The sequence below is a fragment of the Adiantum capillus-veneris genome, chromosome 19, assembly GCF_014529385.1.
Source record: "Adiantum capillus-veneris isolate H3 chromosome 19, ASM1452938v2, whole genome shotgun sequence".
Taxonomy (NCBI): Eukaryota; Viridiplantae; Streptophyta; class Polypodiopsida; order Polypodiales; family Pteridaceae; genus Adiantum; species Adiantum capillus-veneris.
This window is the reverse complement of record NC_140949.1, coordinates 111,108,139-111,135,726: the sequence shown is the minus strand read 5'-3', so window position 1 is coordinate 111,135,726 and position 27,588 is coordinate 111,108,139.

Genomic DNA, 27,588 nt, shown 5'->3' with positions numbered 1-27,588 from the left:
AGCACTTGAGAATCCTGACAAGTGGAAGCAACAAAAGGAGACAGCCAAAGCGCGAGTAGAGGCAGGGAACTTGCACCACTTGGGGAGTGGCGGGTGAACATCTTTTCAGGCCGATTTTGTAAGTGTTTTGGCATTGCTCTTTATGTTTTATAGTTTAGGGTTTAGGGGTTTTTAAATTTAACATAATGAATTCTTTGTATGTTTGAACAATGGTTGATGATAGGACGTGACCCCACATTGTACAAGCACGAGTACGTAGCTAGGAATGGCTTAAACGTTTTGATGGACATTTTGAGTTCTCACGGTGGCATGGTTAGTATTAGGGTTTACTCTTTTCTATTTGTTGTATTGTTTTGTAAGTTATATGTTTATACTTACAGAAAGCTGTCTTATCGTTTTTTTTTTTCAAAATCCGATAGATACGTCACTTGGACGAGATGAGACGTTTGATTAGACAACGTCAGTCTAGTTGTAGCTAGATAGCATTAGTTTCCTTTTGTCATAGCATATGTATCATGAGATGACGTGTATACATCTTTTTGTAACTATTGAAAAACCATGTATATATTTTGAATAATGACAATGGTGTTGTAACTATTATATTTGCAAAGTTTAACAATCAATTGATTTTGCCTATGATCTATACAATTGTCATTGATTTACTTTCATCAATTTACTTTTGTAAGTTTTGTATCTTTATTCTGCAAACAATACTATGGATGATGGAGTCAATGGTTATATTGTCTTGTGGGTGACTACTTTCGGTCTATACCAGAACTTGCACTTTCTTTCAAAGGTGAATCGGGGCTTACCTTGGATTCATTTAGGTTTACTCTATTATTGAAACATTCAATATGTTTGATGGTGGTACGGTATTCAATGCCGTGCCACCAAAAAGTTTACACTCTCGGGCGTCGCTGCTATAAGCGTCGCTATATAAGGCTCTGCAACGTCGCTATAGGTAGCCTGTGAATATAGTGTTTTTAAGAGAGAGAGAGAGAGAGAGCGAGAGAGAGAGAGAGAGAGAGAGAGAGAGAGAGAGAGAGTACAAACATAAACCAAAACGCACACACACATACATAAACAAAGAATGCACACACACATTGAGAGAGGAAAAGAGAGAGAGAGCATGCATAAACAAAAAACGCACCCATTGAGAGAGGAAAAGAGAGAGAGAACATGCATAAACAAAAAACACACACATTGAAAGAGGAAAAGAGAGAGAAAACATGCATAAACAAAAAAACGCACACACATTGAGAGAAAGAGAGAGAAACTAATTTAACGTCGTAGGAAACTAATTAAAATTAAAAGACCTAAAGATCTAGCCGACGAGGAGTTGAACTCAAGAACTATTATTCAAGAGGGAAATGGCATAACCAATCTATCATACTTGGCATGGGTGATAGAAAGGTTATACCATTTATCTCTTTATATTGGCACACACATCCACACACGCGCACACACACAAGAAGAAGAGAGTTATAACGTCGTAGGAAACTATCCTAAAAGACGTTAAAGATTAGGTTAGATGTAGACTTACGTTAAATTAGATTTAGGTTTACTTAAGTTAAATTAGATTAGATTTAGGTTTATTTTTAATTAGATTTACGTTTATTTACGCTAGATTTAGATTTACGTTATATTAGATTAGATTTAGGTCTCCATAGACTGCGATGCCTGCATGAAGCGGGTGAAGAAAGCCCTCAATGGAATATAGGGTATTGCTGCCTTCACTCATGGTGGGCTCCGTCGATCCAAAAGTACTGGTGAAATGTCTTCAGAAGAAGGGAAGAAGGTGGATCTTCAGGGCGGAAAGAGTCACTACATCCCCGACACAATGACCATCTAGACAACCTCTAGTCATTCAACAGCAACTTCAAAGTTAGTAACAAGAGCAAGAACGGTCTAAAGGGCCAATTGTTGTCGTCAGATGTGGATGGAGATGAGGCAGCGTCACCGCCGGAAGTTAACTCTCACATCTTTAGTGATGAGAATGCCAACTCTTGCCGAGTTATGTCAAAAATTATGTGTTAAATCAGTTTTAAGGTTCTTATAATCCCTGTTAGTTTAGTTCTTTGTTTTTAATATAACATAATTTACATTAGATTTAGATTTATGTTATATTAGATTAGACTTAGGTTTATTTAGGTTTACCCACACACACACACACACACACACACACACACACACACACACACACACACACACACACACACACACACACACACAAGAAGAAGAGAGTTTTAACGTCGTAGGAAACTATCCCAAAAGATGTTAAACATTAGGTTAGATGTAGACTTACGTTAAATTAGATTTAGGTTTATTTTTAGTTAGATTTACGTTTATTTAGATTTACGCTTATTTACGTTAGATCGAGTCCACGCAAGAATTACTTACGGTTTAGGGTTTAGAGTTAGACGAACAGTGAAAAGATCTACTGTGCAAAGATGTTAAGATGTTGTGAAGTGCTTCAGCTAGAGAAGAGGCAAAGGGGTTTTGTCCACTACATGCAGTATCATGTAGACGTGGGTCTGTAGATTTATTGTACCCACAAATATAGGTATTGACCAATAAAGACGAGCTTATAACCCGGTGGTTCTGATCTCCGTGCACCAGCTCTAAACCGAGGTGTGCGGGGATTGGACATGACTAGAGAATGTGAGGTAAAGAGAGAGAGAGAGAGAGAGAGAGAGAGAGAGAGAGAGAGAGAGAGAGAGAGAGATAAGACGAAGAATGCCAATAGAATATTAAATTTGTTGTCCAGGTTATAAGATTTTTATCCTCATTATGAGTAGTGACGAGGATGTGGGACCGTCCAACCGAAACACCTATCTCTCAACGAGGGTCTTATGTCCTTGTAATCAATGCAAGCATGCTATGCGACGGACAAGACGTGTTTCTTTGCAGCACGTTCGCGAATTTGGCGAGTTCGATCCATCTATTATAGATCGAGTTGTTGCCAATTATAACTCGTCGGACTCTGACGCTGGCCAACAAGCAGCAATCTTGCAACCCAATAGACGTGTTCGCACGCGCTTTGGTCAAGCAGCATATGTGAGGCCACAAGATGTAGCCTCTGACAGCTCGGGGGATGATCATGCAGAGCACATTCCCAACGAGGCAATGTTTGAGCCCGAGATTGATGAAATGATCGAGACGATCATGGATTCAGAAAGGCTTATCTATGATGATATGAAAAGTGAAGCCGATACGCCATTGTATAATGGAGCACGTATGTTTAGATTGAAAGCACTCCTGGTTCTTCTCAACATGCAGGCAAAGTTTGGATGGAGTGACACTAGCGTCACAGCGCTTTTCAGGTGATCTATTACAATTAGTTACTTTAATAAAACTCTAAATGTATAATGATCTGATAGATTTTTACACGACGGTATCGTATTTTTATGTTGTGTAGATTGCTTAAAGAGCACATACTACCAGCTGACAATGTGATGCCAGATTCCCGAGATGAAGCAAGAAAGATTTTGCGAAACTTGGGGATGGATTACAATTCTATCCACGCTTGTCATAATGACTGCATTCTTTTCAGAGGGGAATACATAGACATGGAGAAGTGTCCGAAATGTGATTCCGAAAGATATCGAGTAGATCTCCACGGGACAAAAATTCCACAAAAGGTTTTGCGACATTTTCCTCTGCTTCCTCGCATCAAGCATTTCTTCGAATGTAAGTCCATGGCCGCCCTAGAATCATCGCATGAGGAGAATAAATCTTCGGATGGTGTGCTACGAATTCCTGCAGATTGCGCAGCCTGGAAACATATAGATGGAACATGGTCGGATTTTGCCAGGGAAGCTCGAAATTTGCGCTTAGGCCTGGCTATGGATGGCGTAAATCCATTTGGTCAAAGATCAACATCTTACAGTGTATGGCCCGTTGTCATCGTCAACTACAACATTCCCCCGTGGTTGACTACGAAGAAGGGGCACCTATGGCTAAGCTTGATTGTGCCAGGGCGATATAAAGATGTGTATCTTCGTCCACTATTGGAAGAGCTACAACAATTGTGGATTGGCATAGAGGTGGTGGATATGAGCCGACACACAGGACGACGGAATGCTTTGATCAGAGGCATTCTAATGTGGACCATGCATGACTATCCCGGGCTAACAGAATGCTCAGGTGATCTATTGACACTCCTCACTCAGACACTGTAAATCTTTTTTTTTCCCATAGTTGATCTATTATCATGTGTATACATGCAGGGCTTCAAATAAGCGGATACAGAGCATGTGTCACATGTGGACCTAGACTGAATGCACGTAGGGCGCCCTCACTGAAGAAGCAAATCTACGAAGGTCATCAAGCGTATCTTCCAGAGAATCATGTGTTACGCGACGGCTTTTTGGGAAGAGAGCCACCAAGGATGTCTGCACAAGCATGGTTAGAGCAGAAGGAGATGTGCGATGACGGATTGCCTCCAGGGATGAAGAGACTATCTCTATGGTAAGAGTTACCATACTGGCCCCGACTCATGATCAATCACTTGCTCGATCCAATGCACATATTCAAGAATGTGGGTAATCTACTATGGGACCATCGGACCGGCAAGAAAGATACTTTGGGAGCCAGAGTTGACCTTAGAAATGTGGATCATATGGAGCAATATTGGCCGCAAACAGCGTATGATGGATCGATAAAACTCCCTAAAGCACCATGGATTTTCACAGGAGCCCAAGAACTCAAAGTAAAAGAGACCATTCGATCTTTGCAGACCCCCACTGGCGTAATGCACTCGCTCCGAATGTGTTTTACTAAAGAAGGAAAGCTTACCGGTTTGAAGTCACACGATTGGCATAAAATGTGTCAGGTACGTTCATAGTGGACTTTAATATCATTGCATAAAATGTGGACTTTAATATCATTGCTGCACATACTTTACAGTTTATTTTACCGGTTGCCATTGAGGGATGTTTGTCTCTCGACATCCGTAACACAATCTACAAACTTGCAAAGCTGGTGCAATGGATCTCACAAAAGGAGATCAACGTAGACTCCATACCATTCGCCAAACTAAATGCTACGGAGCTTGTGTGCATGTTTGAGAAACATTTTCCTACTACCATGCTAACCATTCAGGTGCATCTTCTTGTTCACATAGTTGATGAGGTGGAAATAGCTGGCACAGTTCATTTCAGATGGATGTTCTTCTTAGAACGTTTCATGAAAACGCTTAAGGGATATGTGCGTCAAAAGGCACGTCCGGAGGGTAGCATGGCAGAAGGTTGGTTGGTATCAGAGTCCCTAGTGTACATTGGAGAGTGGCTAGACGGATTTGATAAAGCTTGGGACACGCTATGGCGAACCATAGATGATGAGCGCATATCTGGGATTGTCATGTGCAATCTCGGTGTTGAGAAGAAGATGACGGAAGATCTAGAGGCTAAAATCAACCGATTTTGCATGCTTCACAATCCAGTGATGCAAAAGTGGATTTCACACTATGAGGATGCAAAGCAAGAGCGACAAAGGGCACGAATCGAGTGGAGACGGGGAAGACGACCACCGATGCACTATCCGACGGTTCTGGAGAGCCTACCAACCTTCATGAGCTTAAGATGGTTGCACAACCAATTGAAAAGCGCACAACAATGTGGTGACGAAGTGACTGAGGAAGAGTGGGAGTACTCTGGGGGTTGCGCGACCAAGGTAAGTTTGCAATGTACGACTAGCTAGTGACTTTATTTCTAAACGTTTGAACGGCCACTCATAATCTTTGTTCGTTGTAGTATAAGTCATACACAGCAGCATGGTGTAAAGGTCGACATTTTAGGGTGGAACGAATCGACAAAAAGCGTTTTACTCAAGATTGTGGAATCATGGCAAAATTTGAACAGTCTAGTCAATGACGTTCCTCTGATGCAGATCCTGTGGTGGCAGAACTCACTTACTTCGGCACGCTGCAAGAGATTTTGAGGATCGATTACAGAGGATTTTTTGTCGACTTGTTCGACGTGCAATGGTTCAAGATAATCATGGAGGGTCGCAACGCTACTGTGCGTAGAGGAGAGTCCGGTTTTCTTGCGGTGGATTCTACTAAGAAATGGACTGACCTAAGAGACACTTTCGTACTGCCCGAGCATTGTGAACAAGTAAGTATGTAAATAGTTAACATCCCCCTTTTACAAGTTATGTGCTTGAAAGCTCTAATGTAAGTTATGTGGCTCTGGCAGGTAATATTTCATCCTACAAACTCTACATCAAACTGGTGGTACGTCATAGAGGTAGCCCCTCGTAGTGCAAGGATGTATGAAGGCTACCATGTGCCAATCACAACGGCATCAATGGAGGAGATCAGAGAAGATGCTCAATCAGAAGCCGCTGCGGTGGTGCCAGACGAGCATCAAGATGCTACTACTCTATATGGGGTGCATGCAGAGGAGCTACAAAATAAAACAGAGGATATGTGTTTAAACGGAGAGCTCTATATAGATATAGGAAGTTATGCTGAGTTATGCGAGGATGAGAGAGAGATATCTTAAAGCCACAAATATTGTATCTGAACAATTTTGCTCCGTGTTGTAAAAGCTCTGGCTCTCTAAGTACCTTCCATGGTGTATAACGCTCTTTTCTACTCGCGCTCCCATCTTTTGATTGAAAATTCTGAGTTTTCGACTTGCCTCTTCTATCACTCAATTCATTGCGTCATTGTATTTATATGCGTCATTAAGTCATTGTATTTAATGGTCTTTGCGTCATTGTCTACTCTATTCATTCAATATTAAGTTTAAATATTCGTGTGTTTAATGCATGTATGGATGATGAGGAGTTTCTTTCTTCTTTGTCATCGCAGCAGAGACAGTGGTACGTGGAGCTTCATCGCTCTGGCGCATCATCGCGCGTTCCTACTCCATCCGCATCTCCCTCTCTTTCGGAGCATTCGGCGCGCTCCGAAGCTTCGGCGTCGACGAGACGAGCTTCACACTCGTCTAGACATCGGCGCTCTAGTGGTGGCGGTGGCGGTTGTTGTGGGGATTCCGCCACCGATGCCTCCACACCGCCTCGTGTTCGACGAGGCTCTTTACCCTCCCCTTCTTTGCCCGCCCCCACACCAGCCACAGCATCGCCATCTACGCCAGGTTTTGCACGGCTAACTATTCCTAGCATCTACACACCTCTACCTACACCGCCAGAAGCCACCCCACTCGAGACTCCTCGCTTCGGGGCCCAGACGCCGGTGGAGACACCTGACGTCCGTACCCCCATCGACACGCCGCTAGAGACCCCTGCCGGGACACCCAGGTTCACGCGTCACCGGCCAGAGGGCTTGCCTTACTCCGTCGACTTTAGCGGCGGCATCATCATGGATGATGACGGCAAGAAGGTGATCTCGCGCATGCGTGGTCTTTGCTCTCAGCTGTTTAGACACTACATACTAAACAAATGGAGTGGAGTACCAAGTGATTTAAAAAACAGAATCATCAGCATACTTCATGATGAGTTTCCCATTCCAACACGGGATCAGCGCTTCAATGAAGACCTGATGAAGATTTGGATGCGCGAATACTGCAAACACAAGCGTTCCGAAGTGCAAAAAGCAATCAAGCATGGGTGGAACGGGCCAGATTGGCTGGCCAAAGAAGATTGGAAGAATGCGAAGAAAGCAGCGCGCGAGAATCCCGACAAGTGGAAGCAAAAAAAGGATGTAGCCAGAGCGCGAGTAGAGGCAAGAAGCTCGCACCACTTGGGGAGCGGTGGATGGGCATCATTTGAGGCCGATTTTGTAAGTGTTTTCGCATTGCTCTTTATGTTCGATAGTTTAGGGTTTATGAGTTTTTTAATTCTAACATAATGAATTCTTTGTATGTTTTGACAGTGGTCGATGACAGGACGTGATCCCACACCGTACGAGCGCGAGTTGTTGAGAGAGAAGGAGAGAACACAGAAGTAGAACCCCAAAGTGTGTAGAATACACACATGAGATGATGTATATATAGAGGGGACCTGGGTGCCATATATAGAGAAGCCATATATTGAGTAGCTTCACATATAAGCTCAACACCCCCGCTCAAATAAGGGTCCCTAACTGTGGATGAAAAAACCCTTGGGGGATCAAAGGAAAAACCCACAGCTCTATATACACCCACCGTTATATTATAAAAATCATTGAATATACAAATGTTTACGAGGAGCTACATCACTCCTTTTACAATGAATGTTTTATGAGGAGTTACATTACTCCTATCAAATACAATAATGAATACAAAGGTTCAATAAAGAGGTGTAAAAGCTATCGATTAGTTTGTAATCAAAAGTGTCTCCGTGAATCTGCTGTGTAGCTTATCATCAATATCGCATCACGAAACATGTCTTCATGTTGTCATCAATATTGCATCACCAAACATATCTTCATAAATCTTTTATTGTCACCAAGTTTGTCTTCATAAAATCAATTCTTTGATCAATCCTACATAGATCATAGACTCCAAAAAAAACATGTCATGAAAATTATTAGCATCGTTAATGAAATAATTACGTTCACAATGCCATAAGAGATGGTTCGCGACGCCACTCTTTTGACGACATATATACGCACGACAACATATGGTACATAAAGTATAAACGTAAAAGTACAAAATGTGTGATTACGTGATACAAATGATATGTGTATATACTACATAAAACAACATTTATCAATGTAGTGATCAATGAATACCATCAAAGTATTAACAAAATATCATCATTATGTCAATAAAAATGAATAAATGATCATGGTATCAACGAAAAGCATCATGATATCACCGAGAATAATCATTGTATCAACGAAACAACATCATGGCATCACCGAGAATAACCATGGTATCAACAAAATATCATCATGACATCACCGAGAATAACTATGGTATCAACAAAACAACATCATGGTATCACCGAGAATAACCATGGTATCAATAAAACATCATCATGGTATCAACAAAAATCACCATGGAATCAACGAAATATCATCATAGAATCACCGAGAATAACCATGGTATCAACGAAATATCATCATGGCACCACCGAGAATAACCATGGTATCAATGACATATCATCATGGTATCAACGAAAATCACCATGACCAAAGTATTAACAAAACATCATCATGGTACCATCAAAATCACTATGGTATCAATGAGAAATTATCAATAAAACGACGTAAACTATATCTCTAAAAGAATAATTATACGAGAATCAATGAACGAGTATATCATATAACAAAAGATCATGTACCAACAGTAGCTCGATAGAATTTGGACGATCATCAACGGCTCGACTGAATCGGAACGATGTGTAACTGGCTTCTGCAGCAAAGTTACGTCAGTAACAAATATATAATTGATAAAGAAAAATATAATTGAGAAGTTTTCAATTATGAGAAAAATCAAAAGCAAAAAGTAAAATTTTGATTTTCAAACATATTCGTAGTCCGAGACGATAACCCAAAATCGGTGCAGAATTTATAGAAACTTTCTTCTGCAAAGTTATAGACCACATCGATTCCAATCCCCATCGCGGGTAGTTTCTTCTGCAAAGTTGTAGAACACATCGATTCCGGTCTCTCACGCGGGTAGTTTCTGCAAAATCATCTTCAATAAGCAGAAAAATAAAAAACAGAAAACGAAAATTGCTTTTTAGGTATGTACGCAGTCCGCGAACGATAACTCAAAATCGGTGCAGAATTTGAGAACACTTTCTTCTATAAAGTTGTAGACCACATCGATTCCGGTCTCTCTCTAGGGTAGTTTCTGCAAAATCGTTTTCAATAAGCAGAAAAATAATAAACAAAAAGCGAAAATTACTTTTCAGGTATATACGTAGTCTGCAAACAATAACTCAAAATCGGTGCAGAATTTGAAAACAGTTCCTTCTGCAAAGTTGTAGACCACATTGATTCCGGTATCCTACGCGATTAGTCTCTGCAAAATCGTTTTCAATTAGCAGAAAAATCAAAAACAAAAAGCGGAAGTTGCTTTTCAGGTATGTACGCAGTCCGCGAACGATAACTCAAAATCGGTGCAGAATTTGAAAAAACTTCCTTCTGCAAAGTTGTAGACCACATCGATTCCGATCGCGGATAGTTTCTGCAAAATCAATTTTGATCAGGAGAAAAATTGAAAACAAAAACGTACTGCTCTGATACCATGTTGAGAGAGAAGGAGAGAACACAGAAGTAGAACCCCAAAGTGTGTAGAATATCTTTTGACGACATATATACGCACGACAACATATGGTACATAAAGTATAAACGTAAAAGTACAAAATGTGTGATTATGTGATACAAATGATATGTGTATATACTACACGAGTACGCAGGCAGGAAGGGCTTAAATGCCCTGATGGACATTCTCAGTTCTCGCGATGGCATGGTTAGTATTAGGGTTTACTCTTTTCTATTTTTTGTATTGTTTTATAAATGTCGTTATATGTTTATACTTACTGAAAGCTGTCTTATTGTCTTTTTTTTCAGAATCCGACAGATATGCCGCTTGGACGCGATGAGACGTCTGACTAGACGACGTCAGTTTAGCCGTAGCTAGATAGCATTAGTTTAGGGTTTCTCATAGCTTATGTATCATAAGACGGATTTGATACGTCTTTTTGAACCATGTATATTATTACATTTGTCACCGCAGTTCATTTTGCCAATCAATTCTTTATGCCTATGATGTTGTACAATTGTCATTATTACATTTTCCAATCAATTCATTTTGCCTATGATGTGTACAATTGTCAATTTTGTTAAGTATGGAGCCTGATTTACCCTTGTAATTTTCTGTGGTAAAAGCGCACATTTGTAAGGCCCCCATTCTGAGGAGAAGCCATCGTGCGTGAAGGAAAATCACTCACCGGAAACCAAAATTTTCACGGACAAAAATCAGAGGCAACTTTAGAGGCCTCGGGGGCGAAGGCCTCGGGGGCGAAGGCCCCCGAGACTTTTTTTTCGCCCGAATATTATGGCCGGCCGGCGGCCGGAAAGTGGTCGGAAAACAACCGGTCGGTTGGCCGGTGGCCGGTAGTCAATGGCCGATGGCCGGTGGTCAATGGCCAGTGACCTGTGGTCGGAAGTCAATGGTCGGTGGCTGGTGGCCGAATTCAAAAGCGGACTTGTCTTCTCAAGGGCGGCCACACATGGGCGGATTGGAGGGTCCGATTTGGACTTATTCGCACAAGGGCGGCTACACATGGCTGTCTCTCATTAGAGAGGGCAGCCCTTTTGGCCTATAAAAGGAGGCCATTTCTACACACATTTCATAGTGTGAAGTTGATGCAACAAGGTGAGTGTGAGGTGGTGAGAGTGAAGCAAGGCGGGAGCTCCATTAAGGGTATAATCCCTTTGTAAACTACTTCTTGTTTTGAAGTACTAAAGCCATTGAGTGGCTGCTTTCCCGTGGACGTAGCCCACATTGGGTGAACCACGTATATCCTGTGTACTCTCTCTCTCTCTCTCTCTCTCTCTACTCTGTAATCTCGTGTATGTAAATCTGTCTCTCTCCGTTAAGTAATCTACTCAATTATCTATTTAGCTACGTCTTATTTCCTAACAACTGGTATCAGAGCAAGGTTTGCTCGTAGCTAAATTATCTCAAGGAAAGGATTCCTTGAATTGAGTGGGAGTTATGGCAGAGAATGCTTCAGTTGCAGAACACCTAAATGACTTTAACACAAACATAAGTCAACTTCGATCAGTGAAAATCAATTTCGATGACGAAGTGCGAGCTCTCCTTATACTATCATCTCTACCGGATAGTTGGGACAGCCTTGTGATGGCTGTAAGTAATTCCATCTCTGGCACAAATACTCTTAAGTTTGATGATGTTGTGGGTGTTCTCCTAAGCGAGGAAATGCGAAGGAGAAGCACAGGAGAATCATCAAGTGCTGCACTATCAGTGGAAACAAGAGGAAGGACTAAGGAGAGGTTCAAAAACCAAAAGGGTCGTGATTGCTCAAGGCGGAGCAAGTCACGCACAAAGTCAGTTCTTGAATGTTGGAACTGCGGCAAGAAGGGCCACGTCAAGAAGGATTGCTGGTCCAAGAAGAAGAAGGAGGCAGAGTCTCAAGACAACAAGCCAACATCGGAGGCCAATGTGGCAGGTAAAGTAGAGCAAGATGCTCTAATTCTCTCATTAGACAATGTGCCTAATTCCTGGATAGTAGATTCCGGGGCTTCATTCCATGCGACACCACACAAGCAACATTTCCAAGACTACACCAAAGGTAATTTTGGGTATGTATACTTGGGAGATGATGAAGCTTGTGAGATTGTCGGCAAAGGTACAGTTTCTGTCAAAACTGCTAACGGAAATGAATGGAAGCTTAAAGATGTTAGGCATGTTCCTTCTCTTCGCAAAAATTTGATCTCTACAGGACAATTGGACGATGAAGGTCACAACATTGCATTCGGAAACAAACGGTGGAAGATCTCAAAGGGATCTTTGGTGGTTGCCAAGGGAAAAAAAGTTGGTACACTTTACTTGTGTACTGTTAGCACGCAACCTTCAGCTTGTGCAGCAACTACAGAAGTTGACAGTGCGGTGTGGCACTACCGACTTGGGCATATGAGTGCCAAAGGAATGCAAATCCTTCAAACAAAGAAGCTTCTACCAGGTTTGAAAGAAGTGGACTTAGAGTTTTGTGAAGATTGTGTTTATGGTAAACAAAAGAGGGTAAAATTTCAAAAATCAGGAAATGAAAGAAAAAATAAAAAACTTGAGTTGGTTCATTCTGATGTTTGGGGTCTTGCAAGTACACCATCACTTGGTGGCTCATTGTACTATGTAACATTCATAGACGATGCGACTAGAAAAACATGGGTTTATGTCATGAAGAATAAATCCATGTATTTTCCATATTTCAAAGGTGGAAAGCCTTTGTGGAGAATGAAACAGGTACCAAGGTTAAATGCCTCAGATCCGACAATGGAGGCGAATATTGCAGCCAATCTTTTGAAAGCTTTTGTGCTAGCAATGGCATTCGGAGGCAAAGGACAACCCCAAGGACGCCTCAACAAAATGGGATTTCGGAAAGGATGAACAGGACAATCATGGAACGAGCACGAAGCATGCGGCTACATGCAGGCCTACCGCTTGAGCTTTGGGCGGAAGCTGTAAGTATGTCTGTGTACTTAATCAATCGGTCACCCTCAACGACATTGGATGGGGGAGTTCCAGAAGAGGCATGGACAGGTAAACCGGTGAATTATGCATTTCTCAAAGTGTTTGGGTGTGAGGCTTTCATGCACATAGATAGAAGCCTAAGATCAAAGTTAGATGCAAAGTCCAAAAAGTTTTTCTTCATTGGCTATGGAGAAGGAGACTTTGGGTATCGCCTATGGAATCCTAAAGGTGGTAAAATCTTAAGGAGTAGGGATGTAATTTTTAACGAACAAAATATGTACAAAGATTACTTGGAAAGAAAACAAACAAAAGAAATAGGTGATGAGTACATGGAGCTTGAGGACGGTGAAGACTCAAGGACTGCAAACGGTGACAATGTGCAACAACGTCAACCAAATGAGGAGCCTCAACCTATTCCCCGAAGATCTACAAGAGCAAGTAGATCTCCAGAAAGGTTTGTTCCTTCCTTCAACCATATCTTGATCTCAGATTTTGGAGAGCCGGAATCATACGAAGAAGCTATGCAACATGAATCCAAAGAACAATGGACTAAGAGCATGCAAGTGGAGATGGACTCACTACATCGCAACCAAACATGGGAGTTGGTTGAGTTGCCTAAAGGTAAGCGGGCACTTCAAAACAAATGGGTGTACAAGCTGAAGGAAGAAGAAGGTGGGAAGAAAAGGTACAAGTCTAGGCTTGTGGTAAAAGGTTCTTCTCTAAAGAAAGGTATTGACTTCAATGAAATATTTTCTCCTGTTGTAAAAATGAACTCAATTAGGCAAATGGATGTAAATACGGCATTCCCTCACGGTGACTTAGAGGAGGAAATCTACATGCTTCAACCAAAGGGGTATGAAGTAAAAGGTAAGGAAAATGGTTTGCAGATTAAAGAAGAGCTTGTATGGTTTAAAGCAAGCATCAAGACAATGGTACTTGAATTTTGATTGATGGATGTTGGATCATGGATTCACAAGATGCAACTCGGATCACTACGTCTACACGAAGAATTTGGGAGATGGGAAATTCATCATCCTAATGTTGTATGTTGATGACATGTTGATTGCAAGTGCTAACATGCAGGACATCAAAGACCTAAAAGAGGAGCTGTCCAAATCTTTTTCAATGAAAGATTTAGATGCTGCAAAGAGGATACTTGGTATGAAAATATCAAGGGACAGGACGAAGAAGACAATAAAGCTATCTCAAGAAGATTACATCAAGAAGGTACTAGAAAGGTTTGCAATGCAAAATGCAAAACCAGTTTCTACACCTTTGGCTGGTCATTTTAAACTAACGAAGGATATGTGTCCAAAGACACTAGAGGAGATAGCCTATATGTCTAAAGTTCCATATGCTACAGCGGTAGGTTCTCTAATGTATGCTATGGTCTGGACAAGGCCAGACATTGCACATGTAGTGGGAGTTGTGAGTAGGTTCATGGAAAACCCAGGTAAAGAGCATTGGCAAGTTGTGAAGTGGATACTTAGGTATCTAAAAGGGACAACAACAAATGCTTTGTATTTTGGAGGAACTTATATTTTTCTAGAAGGGTATGCTGATGCAGATATGGCAGGTGACAAAGATACTCGAAGGAGCACTACTGGCTATGTGTTCACGGTTGGAGGCACAGCAATAAGCTGGGCTTCAAAGCTACAGAAAGTGGTTTCACTTTCTACCACGGAAGCAGAGTATGTAGCAATGACGGAGGCAAGCAAAGAAATTATGTGGCTTCACAGATTCTTAGAAGAGCTTGGATTCAAACAAGACAATTGTGTCTTGTACAGTGATAGCCAAAGCGCTATCCATCTTGTGAAGAACTCACCCTTTCATTCAAGGACAAAGCACATTGAGGTGAGATATCACTTCATACACACTCTTTTGGAAGAGGGACAGCTCAAGCTAGGAAAGGTGCATACAAGTGAAAATCCTGCAAGCATGTTTACAAAGGTGGTCAACAAGGAGAAGTTGAGCTTTTGCTCATCTTCAATCGGCATTCAAGGATAAGAAGCCAGAATGGAAAGCAATCACAGGTTTGGTTTGGAGATCAGTCTCCAAGTGGGAGATTGTTAAGTATGGAGCCTGATTTACGCTTGTAATTTTCTGTGGTAAAAGCGCACATTTGTAAGGCCCCCATTATGAGGAGAAGCCATCGTGCGTGAAGGAAAATCACTCACCGGAAACCAAAAATTTCACGGACAAAAATCAGAGGCAACTTTAGAGGCCTCGGGGGCGGAGGCCCCCGAGACTTTTTTTCGCCGGAATATTATGGCCGGCCGGCGGCCGGAAAGTGGTCGGAAAACAACCGATCGGTTGGCCGGTGGCCGGTAGTCAATGGCCGATGGCCGGTGGTCGATGGCCGGTGACCTGTGGTCGGAAGTCAATGGCCGGTGGCCGGTGGCCGAATTCAAAAGCGGACTTGTCTTCTCAAGGGCGGCCACACATGGGCAGATTGCCGGGTCCGATTTGGACTTATTCGCACAAGGGCGGCTACACATGGCTGCCTCTCATTAGAGAGGGCAGCCCTTTTGGCCTATAAAAGGAGGCCATTTCTACACACATTTCATAGTGTGGAGTTGATGCAACAAGGTGAGTGTGAGGTGGTGAGAGTGAAGCAAGGCGGGAGCTCCATTAAGGGTATAATCCCTTTGTAAACTACTTCTTGTTTTGAAGTACTAAAGCCATTGAGTGGCTGCTTTCCCGTGGACGTAGATCACATTGGGTGAACCACGTATATCCTGTGTACTCTCTCTCTCTCTCTACTCTATAATCTCGTGTATATAAATCTGTCTCTCTCCATTAAGTAATCTACTCAATTATCTATTTAGCTACGTCTTATTTCCTAACAAATTTTACGCTTGTCAATTTTGCAAACAATGCGTCTTGTGGGTGACTATTTTGGGTCTATTATCTACCCTTGCACTTTTTTTAAAAAGTGAATCAAGTACAATATGGTTGATGGGTGGCAGGGAATTCAATGCCCTGTCACCAAAAAAAATTTCTCTCGGGCGTCGCTATAACTGTCTCTATTTCTGGCTCTGTAGCGTCGCTATGAGCGTCGCTATAGACTTCTGTGTAAACGTCGCTATAACCATCGCTATATGCGTCACTATGAGCGTCTCTATATAGAGACGCTCATAGCGACGCCTATAGTGACGCATATAGCGACGCCTATAGCGTCGCATATAGCGACGCTATTAGCGACAGTTGTAGCGACGCCGGGGGTTATAAAAACCCAGTGTATTTCCATCGCTAACAGCGTCACAAGAGCACACACCCTCTTGTAGTGATTTGCATTCCTTTGGCACTCATATGCCCAAGTCGGTAGTGCCACACCGCACTGTCAACTTCTGTAGTTGCTGCACAAGCTGAAGGTTGCGTGCTAACAGTACACAAGTAAAGTGTACCAACTTTTTTTCCCTTGGCAACCACCAAAGATCCCTTTGAGATCTTCCACCGTTTGTTTCCGAATGCAATGTTGTGACCTTCATCGTCCAATTGTCCTGTAGAGATCAAATTTTTGCGAAGAGAAGGAACATGCCTAACATCTTTAAGCTTCCATTCATTTCCGTTAGCAGTTTTGACAGAAACTGTACCTTTGCCGACAATCTCACAAGCTTCATCATCTCCCAAGTATACATACCCAAAATTACCTTTGGTGTAGTCTTGGAAATGTTGCTTGTGTGGTGTCGCATGGAATGAAGCCCCGGAATCTACTATCCAGGAATTAGGCACATTGTCTAATGAGAGAATTAGAGCATCTTGCTCTACTTTACCTGCCACATTGGCCTCCGATGTTGGCTTGTTGTCTTGAGACTCTGCCTCCTTCTTCTTCTTGGACCAGCAATCCTTCTTGACGTGGCCCTTCTTGCCGCAGTTCCAACATTCAAGAACTGACTTTGTGCGTGACTTGCTCCGCCTTGAGCAATCACGACCCTTTTGGTTTTTGAACCTCTCCTTAGTCCTTCCTCTTGTTTCCACTGATAGTGCAGCACTTGATGATTCTCCTGTGCTTCTCCTTCGCATTTCCTCGCTTAGGAGAACACCCACAACATCATCAAACTTAAGAGTATTTGTGCTAGAGATAGAATTACTTACAACCATCACAAGGCTGTCCCAATTATCCGGTAGAGATGATAGTATAAGGAGAGCTCGCACTTCGTCATCGAAATTGATTTTCACTGATCCAAGTTGACTTATGTTTGTGTTAAAGTCATTTAGGTGTTCTGCAACTGAACCATTCTCTGCCATCTTTAGATTGAACAAGCGCTTCATAAGAAATACCTTATTGGATGCCGATGGTTTCTCATAGAAGTCGTCAAGTGACTTCATCAAGTCCTCCTTGATCTTCATCTCCGAAACATCGAAGGCCACCGTTGACACCAAGCTTAACCGGATTGTTCCCAGTGCCTTTCGATCAAGGACAATCCATGCTTCATCTGCCATTGTTGCGGGCTTCTTCGCAAGACTGCCTAGTAGCAAATAGAGGTCCTTCTAGTAGAGATAGTCTTCAATCTGCATCTTCTAATGTTGGTATTTTTTTCCATTGAGCTTCCCTTCCTCCGCCATAACTCCCACTCAATTCAAGGAATCCTTTCCTTGAGATAATTTAGCTACGAGCAAACCTTGCTCTGATACCAATTTTTAGAAAATAAGACGTAGCTAAATAGATAATTGAGTAGATTACTTAATGGAGAGAGACAGATTTATATACACGAGATTATAGAGTAGAGAGAGAGAGAGAGTACACACGATATACGTGGTTCACCCAATGTGGGCTACGTCCACGGGAAAGTAACCACTCAATGTCTTTAGTACTTGAAAACAAGAAGTAGTTTACAAAGGGATTATACCCTTAATGGAGCTCCCGCCTTGCTTCAGTCTCACCACCTCACACTCACCTTGTTGCATCAACTTCACACTATGAAATGTGTGTAGAAATGGCCTCCTTTTATAGGCCAAAAGGGCTGCCCTCTCTTATGAGAGACAGCCATGTGTAGCCGCCCTTGTGCGAATAAGTCCAAATCGGACCCTCCAATCCGCCCATGTGTGGCCGCCCTTGAGAAGACAAGTCCGCTTTTGAATTTGGCCACCGGCCACCGGCCATTGACTTCTGACCACCGGCCACCGGCCAACCGACCGGTTGTTTTCCGACCACTTTTGGCCGCCGTCCGGCCATCATATTCCGGCTCTGATACCAGTTGTTACGAAATAAGACGTAGCTAAATAGATAATTGAGTAGATTACTTAATGGAGAGAGACAGATTTATATACATGAGATTATAGAGTAGAGAGAGAGAGAGAGAGAGAGTACACACGATATACGTGGTTCACCCAATGTGGGCTACGTCCACGGGAAAGCAGCCACTCAATGGCTTTAGTACTTCAAAACAAGAAGTAGTTTACAAAGGGATTATACCCTTAATGGAGCTCCCGCTTTGCTTTACTCTCACCACCTCACACTCACCTTGTTGCATCAACTTCACACTATGAAATGTGTGTAGAAATGGCCTCCTTTTATAGGCCAAAAGGGCTGTCCTCTCTTATGAGAGACAGCCATGTGTAGCCGCCCTTGTGCGAATAAGTCCAAATCGGACCCTCCAATCCGCCCATGTGTGGCTGCCCTTGAGAAGACAAGTCCGCTTTTGAATTCGGCCACCGGCCATTGACTTCCGACCACCGGCCACCGGCCATTGACTACCGGCCACTAGCCAACCGACCGGTTGTTTTCCGACCACTTTTCGGCCGCCGTCCGGCCATCATATTCCGGCGAAAAAAAAAGTCTCGAGGGCCTCCGCCCCCGAGGCCTTTAAAGTTGCCCCTAATTCTTGTCCGTGAAAATTTTGGTTTCCGGTGAGTGATTTTCCTTCACGCACGATGGCTTCTCCTCATAATGGGGGCATTACAAATGTGCGCGTTTACCACAGAAAATTACAAGGGTAAATCAGGCTCCATACTTAATAGAAACTAAACAACATTGTTTATGCCTGTCGTCATCCACATACTACCTATTCTAGTGTCCCATACCACTAGAATAAGCAGTATATGTCATATCTTGATGAATTGGGATATTATTGGTCACACTCATCATTTAATAAGTTAATTCTCATCAATGTCAATTGCAATTCCATAAATATTATCGCGACAAAAAATGATCAAATATAGAATCCAAATCCTATTCCAATTCAAAATATAATCCAAATACAAATATCTTTCATTTTCTATACCCGGGTAACAAAATCATATCAGTGACAGTGGTGGCCAGCTAGTGTAGCATGATTTAGTGACTGGCTGGTGTTGTCTAAATCGATGAATCTACACCAATAAGACGTGATGCCTAAACCGGTGAATCTGCACTAATGCTACCTAAATCAGCGAATTTGCATTTGGAATTGTCTAAAAAGTGTGAATCTGTAGTTTGTTGTTGTGCTGCATAGATCGGCGAATCTGCACCACGATGAGCATTTACACACTGCCTAAATCGGCGGATATGTGTGCACGTGACCAATGGACTAGAATGTACCAAGTATGAAAAAAAAACATAAATTACCTGCTTGATATCAAATTGGAGTAGACTGTAGTGTTAAACCATGTATCAAATGGAAACAATTATCCCAAATCAACAGGGCTCATGTAAGTAGCTGTCTAATCAGTTACATTAGGTGAAATTTGGACTCACAAAGGTGCGAGTTTGACTTTACCTCTCTCTACTAAAACGTGCGCATGGATAAATTTTTGCAAACAAACTCCAAAGTTGGCGGAGGTTTGACAATTGGAATGTCCTCTTCAAGCTCTATCTATTGATATATAGCACGCCATGAGATTCCTCATATTTTAGAAGATTCTTTTTCTTAATTTACTTATGTTTGGACAGAATGGTCACATCATAAGTGAATAAAAAAAAAGAATCCTCTAAGATATGAGGAATCTCATGGTGTGCTATATATCAATAGATAGAGCTTTAAGAGGACATTCTAATTGTCAAACCTGCGCCAACTTTGAAGTTTGTTTGCAAAAAATTATCCATGCATCCGTTTTGGTAGAGAGAGGTAAAGTCAAACTCCTTAAAGGGTCCCTTTGCGAGTCCAAATTTCACCTAATGTGTCAGTGTAGGTTTCAATGAATATAAGTACATTGACAACTTGTAACACAAGTGAAATAAGTGAAGGGCTTTGTTGTCAAAAATTGTCTGATAATACCCAAGTTACTTGTTGTAAAGGTGGGTGGGTATAAGAATATCTGTAAAAGTGATTGCTCAAAAGACATTAACTTGAAAAAGTATTAATTTTGTTCAATCTAAATTATACAGGTGGATTGTCAGATAAGGAGAAGTAGGGGAAGGGGAATTTTTTTGGAGATGCCAACATAAGAAAGTATGTGGAATAAGGACTGGGGTGGGGAATTAGGTAATATTGCATTCAAATTGAAAGTTATATAGGGAGGGAGCTTACTTATCAGGGAGAATTTATCTAGAGGGATGTAGTCATAATTCATACCTTGAGGTTCTCTGACTGTAGCAATGTAGTTGAACATTATCTGCAAAAGTATTACTAAAAGACAAGGCGCCAAGAATAATTAGACCACACATTAATATTGTCAAAGTTGCTAATGGTAAAACAGATGCAAAGTTAGTATTGAAAGTGAGAGAGTTTATCTACAAACAGGGGAATAATGAAGGTCCTAAATGAGAATACCTAGCTGTCAATTGTCAGTGTTGCGAGCCTTATACAACGGTTGAGAAATTACAACAGGAAGAGTGACAAAGATTGACCTACATATCTATAAAAATCTTGCAAACATGATAGCATGCTAATTATTAACTTCTTATGAAGTCCCTATATGGACTTGGAGTGAATAGAGTAGTGAATGTGGGTGCATTTGTAGATGATTTTATAAAGAATTTATATTAGCTTGGACAAACCAATAATATCCTTCAATATTTTGTGAGACGCGGTGTGAATTTAGAGAATAGGAGAAAAGATGGGACATCCTAGGAAAATGCAGAAGCGTTAACATCAAGCACCCTAGGTTTTGCTTAGCCAGTTTCAAAAATCATTCAATTTAGCGGTATTGTTTCGATTACGCAAAAAGTAGTTGCACTAAATTGTTAGCAATAGGTTTTAGAGTACGTGCTTATACAAATACCTAGATTTTTAGTCAATGAACATCTTAAGTAAGTGAAGCAGTTATGACTAGTGTATTCCACACATGGCCTGTACACAGAAGGAGGCTATGATTACTTGTCCAACACTTTATGTGCTTAGTAATTCAACCCACAATTTTAAAATATTGGGCCTAATGTCAATTGACAAAGTGAGCTATGGGCAGTTTTGAGAGACATAAAAGCATTCAAGCAATTTATTTGACTCAATAAAGCGACATGTTTTGATTCCATATTTTAAGGTTTTGTTCAGATAAGTCTGCAAGTGTCACTGCTTCAAAATCTTGGGCGGCACGGATTCTTGATAAGAAGGAAAGATTCGGCAATCATCTTGCAATCAAGGCGCTAGACGGGGTGGATGAGTCTCGAATACAAAAGTGGACCCCGCAATTTGGCGTGATATTCATTGTGATTGAGCATCGTGAGAAACGAAATGGAATGAAATAAAATGTTATATGTAACGTCTTCAAAAAAAGGCCAAAATGATCTACAAATAATGGTAGCAAACTAATACAATGCTTGTGGATTTAATCCATTTTCTGGGTGTAAAAATAAAATGAAGTAAGTGAAAAACTACTAAAAGCCTAAAGCTTGAGACTGAAATCATCATCGTTGTCGTCAATGCCCGAATATGCCCGGCAGGAGGTGTTGTCCAAAAATCTATTGCATCGGTCACTCAAGAGCTTCGTCAATATGCAGGACTCCCCCTAGCCTTTGGTGCTGTAGTTGGAAAGGCAACAAGCCTAGAACGAGGGGGACTGTAGCTGTGTTGATTGGATGTGCAATTCACTTTTAAGCAGTCAATGTCTGCGTTGCAGACACGCTCTCTCTATGGCCTCTCACAAGCTCATAAATCGCTTCATCGTGGGTGTGGATGAGGGCATTTCCATGCTTCACCAAAGATACCATGGGGCAGCCAAAAGTCGGCTACTGAGAGGGAATTAGAGAGAAAAAGGTGCAGGATGTGTGAATGGTGTTGGGCAGCATATGGCGTGATCAGACGCAAGACAAGAGAGCAAGAGATTCTGATGGGACTGATTCATCACAGTAGGAAAGAGAGGGATGAAGACTGAAGAGAGACAGAGAGAGTGTGGGATGATGGATTGTACAATGTGCTTCACCAAGGCAGTGGTATATGCAATTGCTATCCAAGGGGGAGTCTAGAAGACTACGAGAGATTACGACTCGCGAGGAATGGTTACGTTGTGAAGGGATGCTTGTTGCTGGCACAGGGAGGGAGAGAGAGAGCTCAGAGTACAAGTGTGAATGGTCAAAGAGAAAGAAAGAACTTGCATGGTGGCTGATGGGCTGTCATCTAAAGTATCTTTCTTACCTACCATGCACCACTCCAGCGATTTTATGCAGCCGACGACTTGTGTGTGTGCATGTGTGTGTGGCTGGCAGATTACAGTGTTTGGAGCCGCAAAGAAGTGAGAGAAATGAGAGAGGGATATGTATTAATTTCTAGTGGCCGCCTTGTGATCAGGAGGACTGGTTGCATGGTAAAGCAAAAGGTGTGGGCACCGTCACTTGCAGATGAGAGGGAGAGAGAGTGTTCAATGATGTGTGGATCACTCATCCACTCCCTGATGGTTGCTACTGCACGTTGCACAAGTGCCAAATTGGTGGCATCAACTCCCAAACTGGCAGCATGCATGGAGGTTGGCTAAAGAGATTGAATTGCGGGTTATTGAGGCCTGCCTGCATGGCAGGTTGCCTGTCTCACCTAAATTAATTTAGTTATGATCACTATGGAGCTGTAGTTCAGCTGCGCATGTGTGGTGCTGTATGACAAAGGGTTTGTGGGCGGTTGCATGAGGGTGAGTGAGAGAAGCTGGTGGTTAGCCAACTAGAGAGAGAGATACGAGGATAGGTTGGTGGCACCTCTGCATGCTAAAGTTGCGGATGATCATGCTGCTATTGTGTTGCCACTGGGAACCACTATGGTGTTGACGACAACAGGCTGCATTGGTGTGCTATCATAGAGGTCTGTTTTGTGGTGCTGGTGTCCAGTGTTGGCCGCCAATGAAGGGGGGGGGGGGGGGGGGGGGGGGGGGGGGGGGGGGGGGGGGGGGGGGGGGGGGGTTGAAGACAAAAAGGAGACGCAATTGATGTGTAGAGTACGATGGTTGTGTGTGTGGGTGGGTGTGAGAGAGAGATAGAGAGAAAAAAAGTAAATAAAAAAAATGCTCGACTGTACTCAGTGGGCCGTGAGCTGAGAAATAGAGAGTGATTGGGTGGGATGTGCATGTCACAAGCGAACGAGGACAGAGAGAGGGAAGATGGGCTCTATGAATGGTGGTGTTGAATGACTTCTACGACATCAAAATCTCTCAGCCGCTTCTTCTTCTATTTCGTCTATCTCACCCAATATTCCGTTCCTTATTATATATACATGTTCTACGAGTTCAATATGTAAGGCACACCTCCTATCCTTCATGGTATATTCCATTAGTCGATACACAATAAGAACATGACATGGTTTTGATAATGCTATCAAGGTCAACAGCTAGCAAAGTGCTATGCATTAGCAAGAAGTGCAATGATATGTGTCTTAATGATGTCTGAAAGGAGATTAAACTCTCATGATGTCCATAGTCTTGATTATCAAAAAATATAATAAAATTGGAGAACGTAGACCAAGCTCTGATACCACTGCTACAAATGGGAGTGCAGAGGACCTGCAAAATACATAAAAGTAACACACTGCAGACAGTAAAACAATAGATCTACATACATGCACAATCGTGTACACGTACACCATAGTAAATTTGACATGAGAGAGGTAGAGAACGAGACAGAGTAGAAGAGCACATGCAGATGCACCTCCCAAAGTAGAGTGCTATGCCGGTATGGCAAGAGAGAAGAGGGAAGTGGAGAGAAGAACATGCAAGCACTGGGTGCAATCCCCCCCCCCCCCCCCCCCCTCGTGCAAGAGTGACCATTTCCCTCTTGCATGTATTTCATTTATAGATTTCTTGAATGGTCAAATTGAGTATAAATTGGCCGGTCAGGCATAAATGACCAAAGCTCCTAAAGAGCACTTGAATACATAAAATATAATATCCTTTTGCAATAGCCTAGCTCGGTGAAGCCTTTTCCATCTGTCAGCTGCAATAAATAGTGAAATGTCAATACCATAACAACAATCGCCCACTACAAGAGGTACTTAATATTAGCGACGCTCGCAGTGCAACACTCAAATGTGAAAATCCACGGCGTCGCTATGGGTGTCGCTAAGTTATAAGTAACTTAGCGACGCTCACAGCGACGCCTTCAGGGGTAAAAAAATAACCAAGAGCGTCTGAAAACTCATATCTCAGATCTGAGTTTTCGACGTGCGCTCAAGCAAGCAAAGGTAACGCACGCTGTCCCTCTCTCTCTCTCTCTCTCTCTCTCTCTCTCTCTCTCTCTCTCTTTCTTCTCCACACACACACACACACACACGAGGAGAGAAAGGAGAGCCAGGTATGCTCCTTCCCTCTCCTCACTCTCATGTTCCCTTCCCCTCTTTCTCTCTCCCTCTCTCTCTCGCTCTCTCTCTCTCTCTCTCTCACACACGCACACACATTGTGTTTTTGAGAGAGAGAGAGAGAGAGAGAGAGAGAGAGAGAGAGAGAGCACATGCATAAACAAAAAATGCACACACACATGCATAAACAAAGAATGCACACACAAATTGAGAGAGGAAGAGAGAGAGAGAGAGAGAGAGAGAGAGAGAGAGAGAAGAAGAAGAAGAAGAAGAAGAAGAAGAAGAAGAAGAGAGTCTTAATGTTGTAGGAAACTATCCCAAGAGACCTTAAAGACTAGTTGACAAGGAGTTGAACTCAAGAACTGTTATTCATGAGGGAAATGACATAACCAATCTATCATACTTGGGTGATAGAAAAGTTATACCATTTTTCTCCTTTTATTGGCCTGCACACACACTCACACCCACACCCGAGAAGAAGAGAGTTTAATTTAACGCGTAGGAAACTAATTCAAGAGACCTTAAAGAACTAGCCGATGAGGAGTTGAACTCAAGACCTGTTATTCAAGACGAAAATGGCATAACCAATCTACCACACTTGGGTGATAGAAAGGTTATACCATTTTTCTCTTTTTACTGGCACACACAACACACACACGAGAAGAAGAGAGTTTTAACGTCGTAGGAAACTATCCCAAAAGATGTTAAAGATTAGGTTAGATGTAGACTTACGTTAGATTAGATTTAGGTTTATTTAAGTTAAATTAGATTAGATTTAGGTTTATTTTTAGTTAGATTTACATTTGATTATATTTAGGTTTATTTACGTTAGATTTAGATTTACGTTATATTAGATTAGATTTAGGTTTATTTACGTTAGATTTAGATTTACGTTATATTAGATTAGATTTAGGTTTATTTATGTTAGATTTAGATTTACGTTATATTAAATTAGATTTAGGTTTATTTAGGTTATTTACCTATTAATGAAGAGGGAAATGGCATAATCAATCTACCACACTTGGGTGATAGAAATGTTATACCATTTTTCTCTTTTTTATCGTTTAAAATAAGGTTAGATTTAGATTTACGTTAGATTAGATTTAGGTTTATTTAGGTTAGATTAGATTAGATTTAGGTTTATTTTGAGTTAGATTTACGTTGGATTAGATTAAATTTAGGTTTATTTTGAGTTTAAGATTAAATTAGATCTAATTTATGTTTGATGGACCATGCGGACCAACAATTCCATGACAATCTAGCGGTGGTGGTTGTTGTAGCGAGGAGCACGTTGTTTTTGGAGCTCATGTGTTGCAAAGTCCCTAGGACACACCGAGGAGTGTGCCTGCTTGTGAGACTGCTCAGACTACACCAAAGGATTATACTGCCTACGCGTTTGAGAGTGGTGTCCCGGCCACTGCGTCGGAGATGCTGAGGAGTGACCCAAACACTGCGTCGGGGTCACCTAGAGGCTTGGATGATGAGCATTTATCGGACAGGGTTGCTATAGTTCACGGGAGGGACATGCCAAAGTGATACGCCTACCTCATCAATCGTATGTCCGATGCGACCATTATGACCCCTGAGGGGAAGCAAGTGATGGGCCGCATACAACAGTTGTGTAAACAGGTTTTTTGACACACTGTAGTCTGTCATGGTCTCTTGGAGGGATCAAGATAAAGCCTCTAAGGATTATCTGATTGCTACGCTGCATCAAGAGTTTCCAGTTCCCTCTCTGGAAAATACATTTGACGATGCTTGGATGAGGAGACGCATGTGCGACTACATGAAGCATTGGAGGTCAGATGCACAGATGCCAGACCTGACTGGAGTGAAAGAGAGGAGTGGAGGGGTATCAGGGAGGAGAGGAAAACCAATCTAGACAGGTCACTATAACATATGCGCGATATTATCGCTCACATTACCGCAAAAAAACAAACAAACTTGAAATATAAAAATTCCCGTACGCGGCAAATATTACGGCAAAGCTGGCGGTAATTGTCTAGCGGTAACTAATGCGGTAATGGATGCGGCAATATTTCCGTCAATATTACCGCGTGCTTTGCTGCAACAGTACCCTCACATATTACCTCGTCAGGCTTATCGCGAGCATTACCGCGAAGGGATTTATTATAAAAAAACAGATGACCGTTTGGATTGTCCTTTGCAAGACCATCCAAAAGGTCATCTATTTTTTTATTTATTTTAGTTATTTTACAAAATTATTATTAATTACAACAAAATATCACAATTGGACAATACATTGAGCCAAAAAAAGATTGATAATTTCATTTACATAAGTGGAATTACACTTGGGGGAGGTATTGAGCCAAAAAATGATAGTTATTGCATTTACATAAAGGGCAAAAAAATCCCGCGTGTACAAAATAGAGTATGGTCATGTGGGATAGGGCAAACGGGGCCCGCGTATACAAAATAGAGGATGCTCATGGGGGAGTCGGAGGCATTTCACGTGGAACTCCTTGACTCTGCAAAACCATAAAAAAGAAACAATTAACACTTTGTTATTTAATATTTGATATAAAATCAACAATTTGATTATTTAGATAAGATTAAACTTACATGTTGCAGACTTTTGCACGCATTTTCGAACTCCTCTCGAGAGATCATTTTATTTTCAAACAACCAACACCAAGTTTGATACTCGGTATGGTTCTCTCTATATCTGTGCACTTCTCTGGTCGGGCGACTCATGGTAATGTTATACTGACAAAAAATAGCAACCAATAAATTAAATGAAAAACATTAGATTTTTTACAATAAAACTAATATTTTTACTTACATATTTGTCTTTCGAAGCCATTTTTCCTCCCGAA